At 46.5% G+C, this 13,552-nt stretch overlaps 1 long non-coding RNA gene across 1 annotated transcript in view; it reads left to right on the top strand.

Annotated features, from left to right (window-relative positions):
* The first annotated feature begins 294 nt into the window (after nt 1-294).
* The window catches only part of LOC141271288 (uncharacterized), a 53,362-nt gene continuing 40,104 nt past the window's right edge, over nt 295-13,552 (top strand). Inside the window, exon 1 of the long non-coding RNA XR_012321882.1 lies at nt 295-369. This is a non-coding gene — a long non-coding RNA (uncharacterized lncRNA). The remainder of the gene's footprint in view (nt 370-13,552) is intronic.

The following is a 13,552-nucleotide window of genomic DNA, read 5'->3' as shown; positions in this document are numbered from 1 at the left end:
ATAGCGACATCGCTGGCGTTCTCGCTATGTGAGACGGGGGCTTTACAGTGCTAGTCAGAGTAAGAACAATGTAATTAGATAAATATTAAACTCACAACAGGTATCACTGCAGTACAAAACACTCACAAATTGTGTGTATATATACCGTTAGTATTAGACATTTGCATATCATTCTTCAATTTTTTGATACTCATATTTTATCTGCTTGTTTCTTGCTGTGATTTGTTCAAAGGTTATTATTATGTAAGCGTAAACCAAAGAAAAACATGAACCAAAAACAAGTACAAAACATGAGGTTAATGAGTGACAGACTGCTACAGAAGAAGACATCCTGCTGTTGCGATAACTGACTGGAGACAGTAGGTGAAGGTAGAAGATTCCATCATGGTAGCAGATTTAATGTTGATTGTAAGAATTTTTGAAGTGGGTTTCTAGATTCCTTTTGAAGCTTTCAGAGGTGGTAGAGGGTGTGATGTTATGCTTTGCAAAAGTCCAAAGTATAGGAATGCACAAAAAATTGGGCTAAAATGGTGTGAGGAACAAAAGGAGAGCAAGTAAGAACGTCTTGGAAAGATTAATCCAGAGTACATGGTATCTTAGTTCCAATTGAAGGTGTGTTTGTCTATACCAATATAGTATTACATACTGGGAAGCCAAATAAATTACCATCCATGTTATATATGGACATATACAGTACAGACCAAAAGTTTGGACACACCTTCTCATTTAAAGATTTTTCTGTATTCTCATGACTTTGAAAATTGTACATTCACACTGAAGGCATCAAAACTATGAATTAACACATGTGGAATCATATACTTAACAAAAAAGTGTGAAACAACTGAAAATATGTCTTATATTCTAGGTTCTTCAAAGTAGCCACCTTTTGCTTTGATGACTGCTTTGCACACTCTTGGCATTCTCTTGATGAGCTTCAAGAGGTAGTCACTAGAAATGTTTTTCACTTCACAGGTGTGCCCTGTCAGGTTTAATAAGTGGGATTTCTTACCTTATAAATGGGGTTGGGACCATCAGTTGTGTTGTGCAGAAGTCTGGTGGATACACAGCTGATAGTCCTACTGAATAGACTGTTAGAATTTGTATTATGGCAAGAAAAAAGCAGCTAAGTAAAGAAAAATGAGTGGCCATCATTACTTTAAGAAATGAAGGTCAGTCAGTCCGAAAAATTGGGCAAGCTTTGAAAGTGTCCCCAAGTGCAGTTGCAAAAACCATCAATCACTACAAAGAAACTGGCTCACATGAGGACCGCCCCAGGAAAGGAAGACCAAGAGTCACCTCTGCTTCTGAGGATAAGTTTATCCGAGTCACCAGCCTCAGAAATCGCTGGGTAACAGCAGCTCAGATTATATACCAGGTCAATGCCACACAGAGTTCTAGCAGCAGACACATCTCTTCAACAACTGTTAAGAGGAGACATTGTGCAGCAGGCCTTCATGGTAAATTAGCTGCTAGGAAACCACAGCTAAGGACAGGCAACAAGCAGAAGAGACTTGTTTGGGCTAACGAACACAAGGAATGGACATTAGACCAGTGGAAATCTGTGCTTTGGTCTGATGAGTCCAAATTTGAGATCTTTGGTTCCAACCACCGTGTCTTTGTGCAACACAGAAAAGGTGAACGGATGGACTCTACATGCCTGGCTCCCACCGTGAAGCATGGAGGAGGAGGTGTGATGGTGTGGGGGTGCTTTGCTGGTGACACTGTTGGGGATTTATTCAAAATTGAAGGCATACTGAACCAGCATGGCTTCCACAGCGGCATGCTATTCCATCCAGTTTGCGTTCAGTTTGACCATCATTTATTTTTCAACAGGACAATGACCCCAAACACACTTCCAGGCTGTGTAAGGGCTATTTGACCAAGAAGGAGAGTGATGGGGTGCTACGCCAGGTGACCTGGCCTCCACAGTCACCAGACCTGAACCCAATCGAGATGGTTTGGGGTGAGCTGGACCGCAGAGTAAAGGCAAAAGGGCCAACAAGTGCTAAGCATCTCTGGGAACTCCTTCAAGATTGTTGGAAGACCATTTCCGGTGACTACCTCTTGAAACTCATCAAGAGAATGCCAAGAGTGTGCAAAGCAGTCATCAAAGCAAAAGGTGGCTACTTTGAAGAACCTAGAATATAAGACATATTTTCAGTTGTTTCACACTTTTTTGTTAAGTATATAATTGTACATGTGTTAATTCATAGTTTTGATGCCTTCAGTGTGAATGTACAATTTTCAAAGTCATGAAAATACAGAAAAATCTTTAAATGAGAAGGTGTGTCCAAACTTTTGGTCTGTACTGTGTATATATATATATATATATATATATATATATATATACATACATATATATATATATATAAAAAAAAAATATATATATATATATATATATATATATACATATATATCTATATATACACACTGCTCAAAAAAATAAAGGAAACACTCAAATAATACTTCCTAGATCTCAATGAATGAAATATTCTCATTGAATACTTTGTTCTGTACAAAGTTGAATGTGCTGACAACAAAATCACCGAAAAATCATCAATGGAAATCAAATTTATTAACGAATGGAGGCCTGGATTTGGATTCACCCCCAAAATTTAAGTGGAAAAGCATACTACAGGCTGATCCAACTTTGATGTAATGTCCTTAAAACAAGTCAAAATGATGCTCAGTATTGTGTGTGGCCTCCACGTGCCTGTATGACCTCCCTACAATGCCTGGGCATGCTCCTGATGAGGTTGCGGATGGTCTCCTGCGGGATCTCCTCCCAGGCCTGGACTAAAGCATCCGCCAACCCCTGGACAGTCTGTGGTGCAACGTGACGTTGGTGAATGGAGCGAGACATGATGTCCCAGATGTGCTCAATCGGATTTAGGTCTGAAGAATGGGCAGGCCAGTCCATAGCTTCTATGCCTTCATCTTGCAGGAACTGCTGACACACTCCAGGCACATGAGGTCTGGCATTGTCCTGCATTAGGAGGAACCCAGGGCCAACAGCACCACCATAGGTCTCACAAGGGGTCTGAGGATCTCATCTCGGAACCTAATGGCAGTCAGGCTACCTCTGGCGAGCACATGGAGGGCTGCTCTCCATGGCATTTCCAGACTCTGTCACGTCTGTCACATGTGCTCAGTGTGAACCTGCTTTCATCTGTGAAGAGCACAGGGCGCCAGTGGCGACTTTGCCAATCCTGGTGTTCTGTGACAAATGCCAAGCGTCCTTCATGGTGTTGGGCTGTGAGCGCAACCCCCATCTGTGGACGTCGGTCCCTCATACCACCCTCATGAAGTTTGTTTCTAACCGTTTGTGCAGACACATGCACATTTGTACCCTGTTGGAGGTCATTTTGCAGGGCTCTGGCAGTGCTCCTCCTGTTCCTCCTTGCACAAAGGCGGAGGTATGGGTCCTGCTGCTGGGTTGTTGCCCTCCTACGGCCCTCTCCACGTCTCCTGGTGTACTGGCCTGTCTCCTGGTAGCGCCTCCAGCCTCTGGACACTACGCTGACAGACACAGCAAACGTTCTTGCCACAGCTCGAATTGATGTGCCATCCTGGATGAGCTGCACTATCTGAGCAACTTTTGTGGGTTGTAGAGTCCGTCTCATGCTACGAGTGTGAACGCACAACCAACATTCAAAAGTGACCAAAACATCAGCCAGAAAGCATTGGTACTGAGATGTGATATGTGGTCCCCACCTTCAGATCCACTTCTTTATTGAGGGTGTCTTGATAATTGCCAATAATTTCCATCTATTGTCTATTCCATTTGCACAACAGCATGTGAAATTGATTGTCAATCAGTGTTGCTTCCTAAGTGGACAGTTTGATTTCACAGAAGTTTGATTTACTTGGAGCTACAGTATATTCTGTTGTTTAAGTGTTCCCTTTATTTTTTTGAGCTGTGTGTATATTATATATATATATATATATATATTTATATACAGTACATACTGTATATATATATATATATATATATATATATATATATATATAGTAATTTCTTCAATTGCTTCCTGAGCTCATCAACTCTGAAAAATAGCTCACATCCTCCTTGGTCAAATCAAAAGTGCAACTTATTGATGTATCAATTTACAGCTCCTATTAAACTCTATGGATCGTGCTGTAGCTTCTAGTAAATAGATTTAGTTTCAGTGCTGGATTCACAGTCACACTGCTCACTACTGTTTTATAATGTCTCCCATGCTCCTGCTGCATCATCTGTTTGTCTACAATAGTGTTGAGCCACCCCCGTAGTGTTCGGGTTCGGTTCGGTTCGTCGAACACCGGGATGTTCGAGGAACTGTTCGTCGAACTGTTCGTCGAACACCTTAGAACACCGTCGAACACCGTTAAAACCAATGGCAGGCAAACAAAAACACATAGAAACACATAGAAAACACCTGCAAAGGTGTCCAAAAGCTGACAAACTGCTCAGAAGACACTCTCTTTAAAAAAGCCGGCCGGCAAATTCAGCAGCGGCATACACCGGTACCCGACAATTTAGACAAGAAGGAATAGAGCATCACACATAGATTAGATAGATAGAAACATGTCAGTCACACATATAAGAAGCACAGTGACAGTGTTGGTTACTGCACTTGTCATTTAGTGTAAAGGATTTATTAAAAAAAATATTAGTGTTTTCATGCACCGTCTCTTTAAAAAAGCCGGCCGGCAATTCAGCATCTGTACCCGACAATTTAGAACAGAAAGAATAGAGCTTCACACATAGATTAGATAGATAGAAACATGTCAGTCACATATATAATAAGTACAGTGATAGTGTTGATTACTGTGCTTGTCATTTAGTGTAAAGGATTTATTTAAAAAAATAATAGTGTTTTCATGCACTGTCTCTTTAAAAAAGCCGGCCGGCCATTCAGCAGCGGTACCCGACAATTTAGAACAGAAAGATAGAGCATCACACATAGATTAGATAGATAGAAACATGTCAGTCACATATATATGAAGTACAGTGATAGTGTTGGTTACTGTACTTGTCATTTAGTATTAAAATAAAGGATTTATTATTAAAAAAATTGGCGTGGGGTTCCCCTTAATTTTAGGCTCTAGCGGAGGTTAAGCAGACGGCTGGGGCAGATGTTTGAAGCCTGGGAAGGGGGTAATACCCACGGAGCTTCCCAGGCTACTAATATCAGCCCCCAGCTGAATACATAGCCTTTACTAGCTATTAAAATGGGGGACCCCCCCAAAAAAATGACGTGGGGTCCCCCCTAATTTAATAGCTAGCAAAGGCTAGGCAGACAGCTGGGGGCTGATATTAATAGCCCAGGAAGGGAGCCATGAATATTGGCCCCCTCCCAGGCTAGAAACACCAGCCGTCAGCCGCCCCAGAAATGGCGCATTCATAGGATGCGCCAATTCTGGCACTTAGCCTCGCTCTTCCACGCTGCCCTGGTGCGGTGGCAGGGGGTAATAGGGTTGGGGTTGATGTCAGCTTATAATGCCAGCTGACATCAAGCCCAGGTTAGTAATGGAGAGGCGTCTATAAGACACCCCCATTACTAACCCCATAGTCAAAGTTAAAAAAAACACAAACACCCAGAATAAAGTCCTTTAATTGAAATAAAGACACAATCCTTTATTGTTCTAAATTAAACCATACTTACCATCACACCCATTCCAGCTGAAGCCAACGATCTCCTGCAATAAAAGAAAAATAATAAAGCAACCTCATCCTTACCTTTCCATGGTTCCCACGACAGCTTCAGCTCTGCTACATCGAGATGACAGGCTGGACCGCAGCAGAACGCTGCCATCCAGCCTGTCATCCCGCAGACACTGAGAAGCGCAGGCTTGCTTGCGCTGCTCAGCGTCTCTCTGTGACGACATCCAGATGAGCCGAGTTCATGTCCAATGAACTCGGCTCACCTCATGCACGTCACTGACAGCGTGGGAAAATTCTCACGCTGAAGCGCTGATTGCAGGAGAATTTTCCCACGCTGTCAGTGACGTGCAGGAGGTGAGCTGAGTTCATTGGACATGAGCTCACCTCATGCACATCACTGACAGCGTGGGAGAATTCTCCTGCACTCAGCACTTCAGCGTGAGAATTTTCCCACGCTGTCAGTGACGTGCATGAGGTGAGCCGAGTTCATTGGACATGACCTCGGCTCATCTGGATGCCGTCACAGCGAGACAGTGAGGAGCGCAAGCATGCCTGCGCTTCTCAGTGTCTGCGGGATGACAGACTGGATGGCAGCGTTCTGCTGCGGTCCAGCCAGTCATCTCGATGTAGCAGAGCTGAAGCTGTCGTGGGAACCATGGAAAGGTAAGGATGAGGTTGGTTTATTATTTTTCTTTTATTGCAGGAGATCGTTGGCTTCAGCTGGAATGGGTGTGATGGTAAGTATGGTTTAATTTAGAACAATAAAGAATTGTGTCTTTATTTCAATTAAAGGACTTTATTCTGGGTGTTGTGTTTTTTTTTAAATACTTTACTAGAAATTCATGGCGGTCATGTCTAATACTGGCGTGACCCCATGAATTTTGGGCTTGGGGCCAGCTGATAATACCAAGCTGGCCCTAACCCCTTTATTACCCAGTGAGCCACCGCACCAGGGCCCTGGATGAGTTGGGTACAGCGCCAGAAGATGGCGCTTCTATGAACGCGCCATTTTCCGGGGTGGCTGCGGACTGCAATTTGTAGCGGGGGGGGGCCCAGAAAGCTTGGGCCTCCCTGCGCTGCAGATTCCAGCCCCCAGCTGCCTAGTTGTACCTGGCTGGACACAAAAATAGGGCGAAGCCCCACGTACTTTTTTTTTAATTATTTCATGAAATTCATGAAATAATTAAGAAAAAAAGGCCTTCCCTATATTGTTGTGTCCGGCCAGGTACAAATAGGCAGCTGGTGGTTGGGGGCAGCCCGTTCCTGCCTGCTGTACCTGGCTGGACACAAATATAGTGCGAAGCCCCACTTCAATTTTTTTTAATTATTTCATGAAATTCATGAAATAATTAAGAAAAAAAGGGCTTCCCTATATTGTTGTGTCCGGCCAGGTACAAATAGGCAGCTGGTGGATGGGGGCAGCCCGTTCCTGCCTGCTGTACCTGGCTGGACACAAATATAGTGCGAAGCCCCACTTCAATTTTTTTTAATTATTTCATGAAATTCATGAAATAATTAAGAAAAAAAGGGCTTCCCTATATTGTTGTGTCCGGCCAGGTACAAATAGGCAGCTGGTGGATGGGGGCAGCCCGTTCCTGCCTGCTGTACCTGGCTGGACACAAATATAGTGCGAAGCCCCACTTCAATTTTTTTAAATTATTTCAGGAAATTCATGAAATAATTTAAAAAAAATTGACGTGGGGCTTCGCACTATATTTGTGTCCAGCCAGGTACAGCAGGCAGGAACGGGCTGCCCCCAACCACCAGCTGCCTATTTGTACCTGGCCGGACACAACAATATAGGGAAGCCCTTTATTTCTTAATTATTTCATGAAATAATTTAAAGAAAATTGACGTGGGGCTTCGCCCTGTTTTTGTGTCCAGCCAGGTACAACTAGGCAGCTGGGGGCTGGAATCCGCAGCGCAGGGAGGCCCAAGCTTTCTGGGCCACCCCCGCTGCAAATTGCAGTCCGCAGCCACCCCGGAAAATGGCGCGTTCATAGAAGCGCCATCTTCTGGCGCTGTACCCAACTCATCCAGGGCCCTGATGCGGTGGCTCACTGGGTAATAAAGGGGTTAGGGCCAGCTTGGCATTATCAGCTGGCCCTAAGCCCGAAATTCATGGGGTCACGCCAATATTAGACATGACCACCATGAATTTCTAGTAAAGTATTTAAAAAAAACACAACACCCAGAAAAAAGTCCTTTAATTGAAATAAACACACAATTCTTTATTGTTCTAAATTAAACCATACTTACCATCACGCCCATTCCAGCTGAAGCCAACGATCTCCTGAAATAAAAGAAAAATAATAAAGCAACATCATCCTTACCTTTCCATGGTTCCCATGACAGCTTCAGCTCTGCTACATCGAGATGACAGGCTGGACCGCAGCAGAACGCTGCCATCCAGCCTGTCATCCCGCAGACACTGAGAAGCGCAGGCTTGCTTGCGCTTCACAGTGTCTTTCTGTGAGGGCATCCAGATGAGCCGAGTTAATGTCCAATGAACTCGGCTCACCTCATGCACGTCACTGACAGCGTGGGAAAATTCTCCTGCACTCAGCGCTTCAGCGTGGGAGAATTCTCACACTGAAGCGCTGAGTGCAGGAGAATTCTCCCACGCTGTCAGTGACGTGCAGGAGGTGAGCTGAGTTCATTGGACATGAGCTCACCTTATGCACGTCACTGACAGCGTGGGAAAATTCTCCTGCACTCAGCGCTTCAGCGGGACAATTCTCACGCTGAAGCGCTGAGTGCAGGAGAATTCTCCCACGCTGTCAGTGACGTGCAGGAGGTGAGCTGAGTTCATTGGACATGAGCTCACCTTATGCACGTCACTGACAGCGTGGGAGAATTCTCCTGCACTCACCGCTTCAGCTTGAGAATTTTCCCACGCTGTCAGTGACGTGCATGAGGTGAGCCGAGTTCATTGGACATGAACTCGGCTCATCTGGATGTCGTCACAGAGAGACGCTGAGCAGCGCAAGCAAGCCTGCGCTTCTCAGTGTCTGCGGGATGAGAGGCTGGATGGCTGCGTTCTGCTGCGGTCCAGCCTGTCATCTCGATGTAGCAGAGCTGAAGCTGTCGTGGGAACCATGGAAAGGTAAGGATGAAGTTGCTTTATTATTTTTCTTTTATTGCAGGAGATCGTTGGCTTCAGCTGGAATGGGCGTGACGGTAAGTATGGTTTAATTTAGAACAATAAAGGATTGTGTCTTTATTTCAATTAAAGGACTTTATTCTGGGTGTTTGTGTTTTTTTTAACTTTGACTATGGGGTTAGTAATGGGGGTGTCTTATAGACGCCTCTCCATTACTAACCTGGGCTTGATGTCAGCTGGCATTATAAGCTGACATCAACCCCAACCCTATTACCCCCTGCCACCGCACCAGGGCAGCGTGGAAGAGCGAGGCTAAGTGCCAGAATTGGCGCATCCTATGAATGCGCCATTTCTGGGGCGGCTGACGGCTGGTGTTTCTAGCCTGGGAGGGGGTCAATATTCATGGCTCCCTTCCTGGGCTATTAATATCAGCCCCCAGCTGTCTGCCTAGCCTTTGCTAGCTATTAAATTAGGGGGGACCCCACGTCATTTTTTTGGGGGGGTCCCCCATTTTAATAGCTAGTAAAGGCTATGTATTCAGCTGGGGGCTGATATTAGTAGCCTGGGAAGCTCCGTGGGTATTACCCCCTTCCCAGGCTTCAAACATCTGCCCCAGCCGTCTGCTTAACCTCCGCTAGAGCCTAAAATTAAGGGGAACCCCACGCCAATTTTTTTAATAATAAATCCTTTATTTTAATACTAAATGACAAGTACAGTAACCAACACTATCACTGTACTTCATATATATGTGACTGACATGTTTCTATCTATCTAATCTATGTGCGAAGCTCTATTCTGTCTGTTATAAATTGTCGGGTACCGCTGCTGAATTGCCGGCCGGCTTTTTTAAAGAGACGGTGCATGAAAACACTATTATTTTTTTTGATAAATCCTTTACGCTAAATGACAAGTACAGTAAGCAACACTGTCACTGTACTTCGTATATATGTGGCTGACATATTTCTATCTATCTAATCTATGTATGATGCTCTATTCTGTCTGTTATAAATTGTCGGGTACCGCTGCTGAATTGCCGGCCGGCTTTTTTAAAGAGACAGTGCATGAAAACACTATTATTTTTTTAAATAAATCCTTTACACTAAATGACAAGTACAGTAATCAACACTGTCACTGCACTTCTTATATATGTGACTGACATGTTTCTATCTATCTAATCTATGTGTGATTCTCTATTCCTTCTATTCTAAATTGTCGGGTACCGCTGCTGAATTGCCGGCCGGCTTTTTTAAAGAGACGGTGCATGAAAACACTATTATTTTTTTTGATAAATCCTTTACGCTAAATGACAAGTACAGTAAGCAGCACTTTCACTGTACTTCGTATATATGTGGCTGACATGTTTATATCTATCTAATCTATGTGTGAAGCTCTATTCTTTCGGTTCTAAATTGTCGGATACCGGTGTATGCCGCTGCTGAATTGCCGGCTTTTCATGTTTCACTGTTGGCACTGTTCCCATCGATTTGGGCAATCACTGTAATGCCACAACCACCATGGCTGTGGCATTACAGTGAGTGGCAGACAATCCCTGCATGATTGGTGCTCTAAATAGCGCCAGACATGCAGGACACGCTTTTGGTGCACGAACAGTTATCGAACATAACCTCGAACAGCCGAATTTTTTGCAAATCGTTCGGGTTCGTCGAACAACTCGAACACCGCCCAAAACAGCTCGAATTTGAGATTGGCGAACAGTTCAAGTCGAACACCGCTCATCTCTAGTCTACAACAGAAAAAGAAGACCGGGAATCCATCTCTCTGTGTGTACAGTGTATGGAAGACATCATAGATCTGATAAAATTGTAAATTAGAGACAGAAAAGTGATGAAAAAAGGATACAAGTCATATAATGACCTGAAATTGTGTTATTCTGCATGTAAACACTCATGACAACGTATTCTGTAAAGTAACCTAAAATAAAAGGTAAGCTTCAAGATGAATTGTTACTGTGTACAAGCATAGAGAAAATATGCATAGGCGGATTATAATGAGGGCAATCAGGGCTAACGCCCGGGGCCCCGAGCCTGCAGGGGGCCGGCAGCTTCAGGCGGGGTGTCTAATGCCGGATTGCCCTCATTATATGTGCGGGCCGCCGGGGCACATACTGGTAGCAGTGACGGGAGGGGGGGCCCCGGACCGCTCCCCCAGCAGCGGCCGCCGCTACTTCTTCATCGGCCGGGCCAGCACTGCAGCAGTTAACTTCCCTGTGCTGGCCCGGCCGCATCACTGCTAGGAGACACGGCCCTGTGCGCGGCCGTGTCTCCTAGCTGTGACGTCACGCAGTGCGCGCCTGGCCTGCAGTGCTGCACCGGAGAAGTCAGAGCAGGCAGGAAGATGGTGAGTCTGTGTGTGTGTGTGTGTGTGTATATGTGTGTGTGTGTGCAGGCAGATATCATTGTGTGATGTCTGTTTATATGTATTTTTGTGTTTCAAATGTGTTTATGCGTGTATGTACTGTATATGTCTGTATATGTTTGTGTGTGTGCGTGACTGCATGCGTGACTGCGTGCGGCCTCCTGCTGAGTATATTTGGCGCCGTGCACCTCCTGCTGACTCTGGGGGGGGCACCGTGTGGCCTCCCACTATGTATAGATGGCGCCGTGCGGCCCCCCGCTGTGTATAGATGGCGCCGTGCGCCCCCCCGCTGTGTATAGATGGCGCCGTGCGGCCCCCCACTGTGTATAGATGGCGCCGTGCGGCCCTCCGCTGTGTATAAATGGCGCCGTGCGGCCCCCTGCTGTGTATAGATGGCTACGTGCGGCCTCCTGCTGAGTATAGATGGCGCCGTGCGGCCTCCTGCTGAGTATAGATTGCATCGTGCGGCCTCCTGCTGTCTCAGGGGGGCTTCATGCGGCCTCTCGCTGTGTATAGATGGCGCCGTGCGGCCTCCTGCTGTGTATAGATGGCGCCAGGTGGCCCCCTGCTGTGTATAGATGGTGCCGTGTGGCCCCCTGCTGTGTATAGATGGCACCGTGCAGCCTCCTGCTGTGTATAGATGGCACCGTGCGGCCTCCTGCTGTGTATAGATGGCGCCGTGCGGCCTCCTGCTGTGTATAGATGGCGCCGTGCGGCCTCCTGCTGTGTATAAATGCCTATGTGCGGCCTCCTGCTGAGTATAGATGGCGCCGTGCGGCCTCCTGCTGTGTATAGATGGCTACGTGCGGCCTCCTACTGAGTATAGATGGCGCCGTGCGGCCTCCTGCTGTCTCTGGGGGGGTTCCATGCGGCCTCCTGCTGTGTATAGATGGCGCCGTGCGACTTCCTGCTGTGTATAGATGGCTACGTGCGGCCTCCTACTGAGTATAGATGGCGCGGTGCAGCCTCCTGTTGTCTCTGGGGGGCTCTCCGCACGGCCTCCCGCTGTGTATAGATTGCGCCGTGCGGCCTCCCGCTGTGTATAGATGGCGCCGTGCGGCCTCCTGCTGTGTATAGATGGAGATGTGCAGCCTCCTGCTGAGTATAGATGACGCCGTGCAGCCTCCTGCTGTCTCTGGTGGGGCGCCGTGCGGCCTCCCGCTGTGTATAGATGGCGGCGTGCGGCCTCCTGCTGTGTATAGATGGCTACGTGCGGCCTCCTGCTGTGTATAGATGGCGCCGTGCGGCCACCTGCTGTCTCTGGGGGGGGCGCCGTGTGGCCCCCTGCTGTGTATAGATGGCGCCGTGCGGCCTCCTGCTGTCCATAGATGGCCCCGTGTGGCCTCCCGCTGTGTATAGATGGCTACGTGCGGCCTTCCGCTGTGTATAGATGGCACCGTGCAGCCTCCCGCTGTGTATAGATGGCTACGTGTGCTCAATATCGAGTCATACAATTAAGGCTATGTGCCCACAATACAGAAATGTTCCGGATTTTTTTTGAGCGTTTCTGCATCTCCCTGGCAGAAAAAACGCATGCGGATTGTACATGCGGATTTTACATGCGGATTGTACATGCGTTTTCCTGCCAGGGACATGCGGATGTGAAGCGTTCTTCACTTGCATTTTCGCATGCGGGTTGACAAACGATTTTAGCATCACTTGGAAAGTGCTTGACAACTTGGTTACCCTTTATAAATCCATGCAACCGGCATGGATTCATATAGTGTGACCGTAAAAGAATGGTAAAAAATAAAAAATATATACTTACCTTCTGATGGCCTGCCGACATCAGCGGTCGCGTGACCCGTCACATGCCTAAATGACGTCACGGCAGGTCCTTTTCAGACCATCGCGAGCTGCCGGCAAGCCAGGACGCATCGGATAAAGACACCGGGGGCCCATCAGAAGGTAAGTATAATATTTATTTTTTATTTTATTCTTTTTTTACAGGTTCTATGGTACCCGGGTCCGGAGGAGAGTCTCCTGTCCTCCACACCCGGGTAACATCCGCACATTGAAACGCATGGATTCCGCATCTACAGATGCAGGGATGCGGATTCCATGCGTTCTAATGCAAGTCAATGGTGGCGAAAACACCGCGCTTCCGCAAAATAATTGGTAATGCTGCGGATTTTTCGCCAATGATAATCCGCAGCGGAAATTTCCGCAGCATGTACACAGCACATGCGGATTATCATTGGGGAACATGGCAGACCTTCTACCAAGCGTTTTTTAAGCGTTTCTGCAGCGGAATTGCCGCTGCGGAAACGCTTAAAAAACGCATAGTGGGCACACAGCCTAAAAAAAAATATTATAATTAATATTGTGCCAAATTAATTTCACCTGAACTATCACATGATCTATCACAGGGGATCATGTGACATGTCACGTGATAAATCAGGTGTGTGTGGGTGGGCTGTGCCTTC

This window comes from Phyllobates terribilis, unplaced genomic scaffold, assembly GCF_046119375.1.
Source record: "Phyllobates terribilis strain yellow unplaced genomic scaffold, ASM4611937v1 Scaffold_5__5_contigs__length_657084704, whole genome shotgun sequence".
Lineage (NCBI taxonomy): Eukaryota > Metazoa > Chordata > Amphibia > Anura > Dendrobatidae > Phyllobates > Phyllobates terribilis.
The sequence above is the reverse complement of the archived record's forward strand: the minus strand, read 5'-3'. Positions and strand labels throughout refer to the sequence as shown.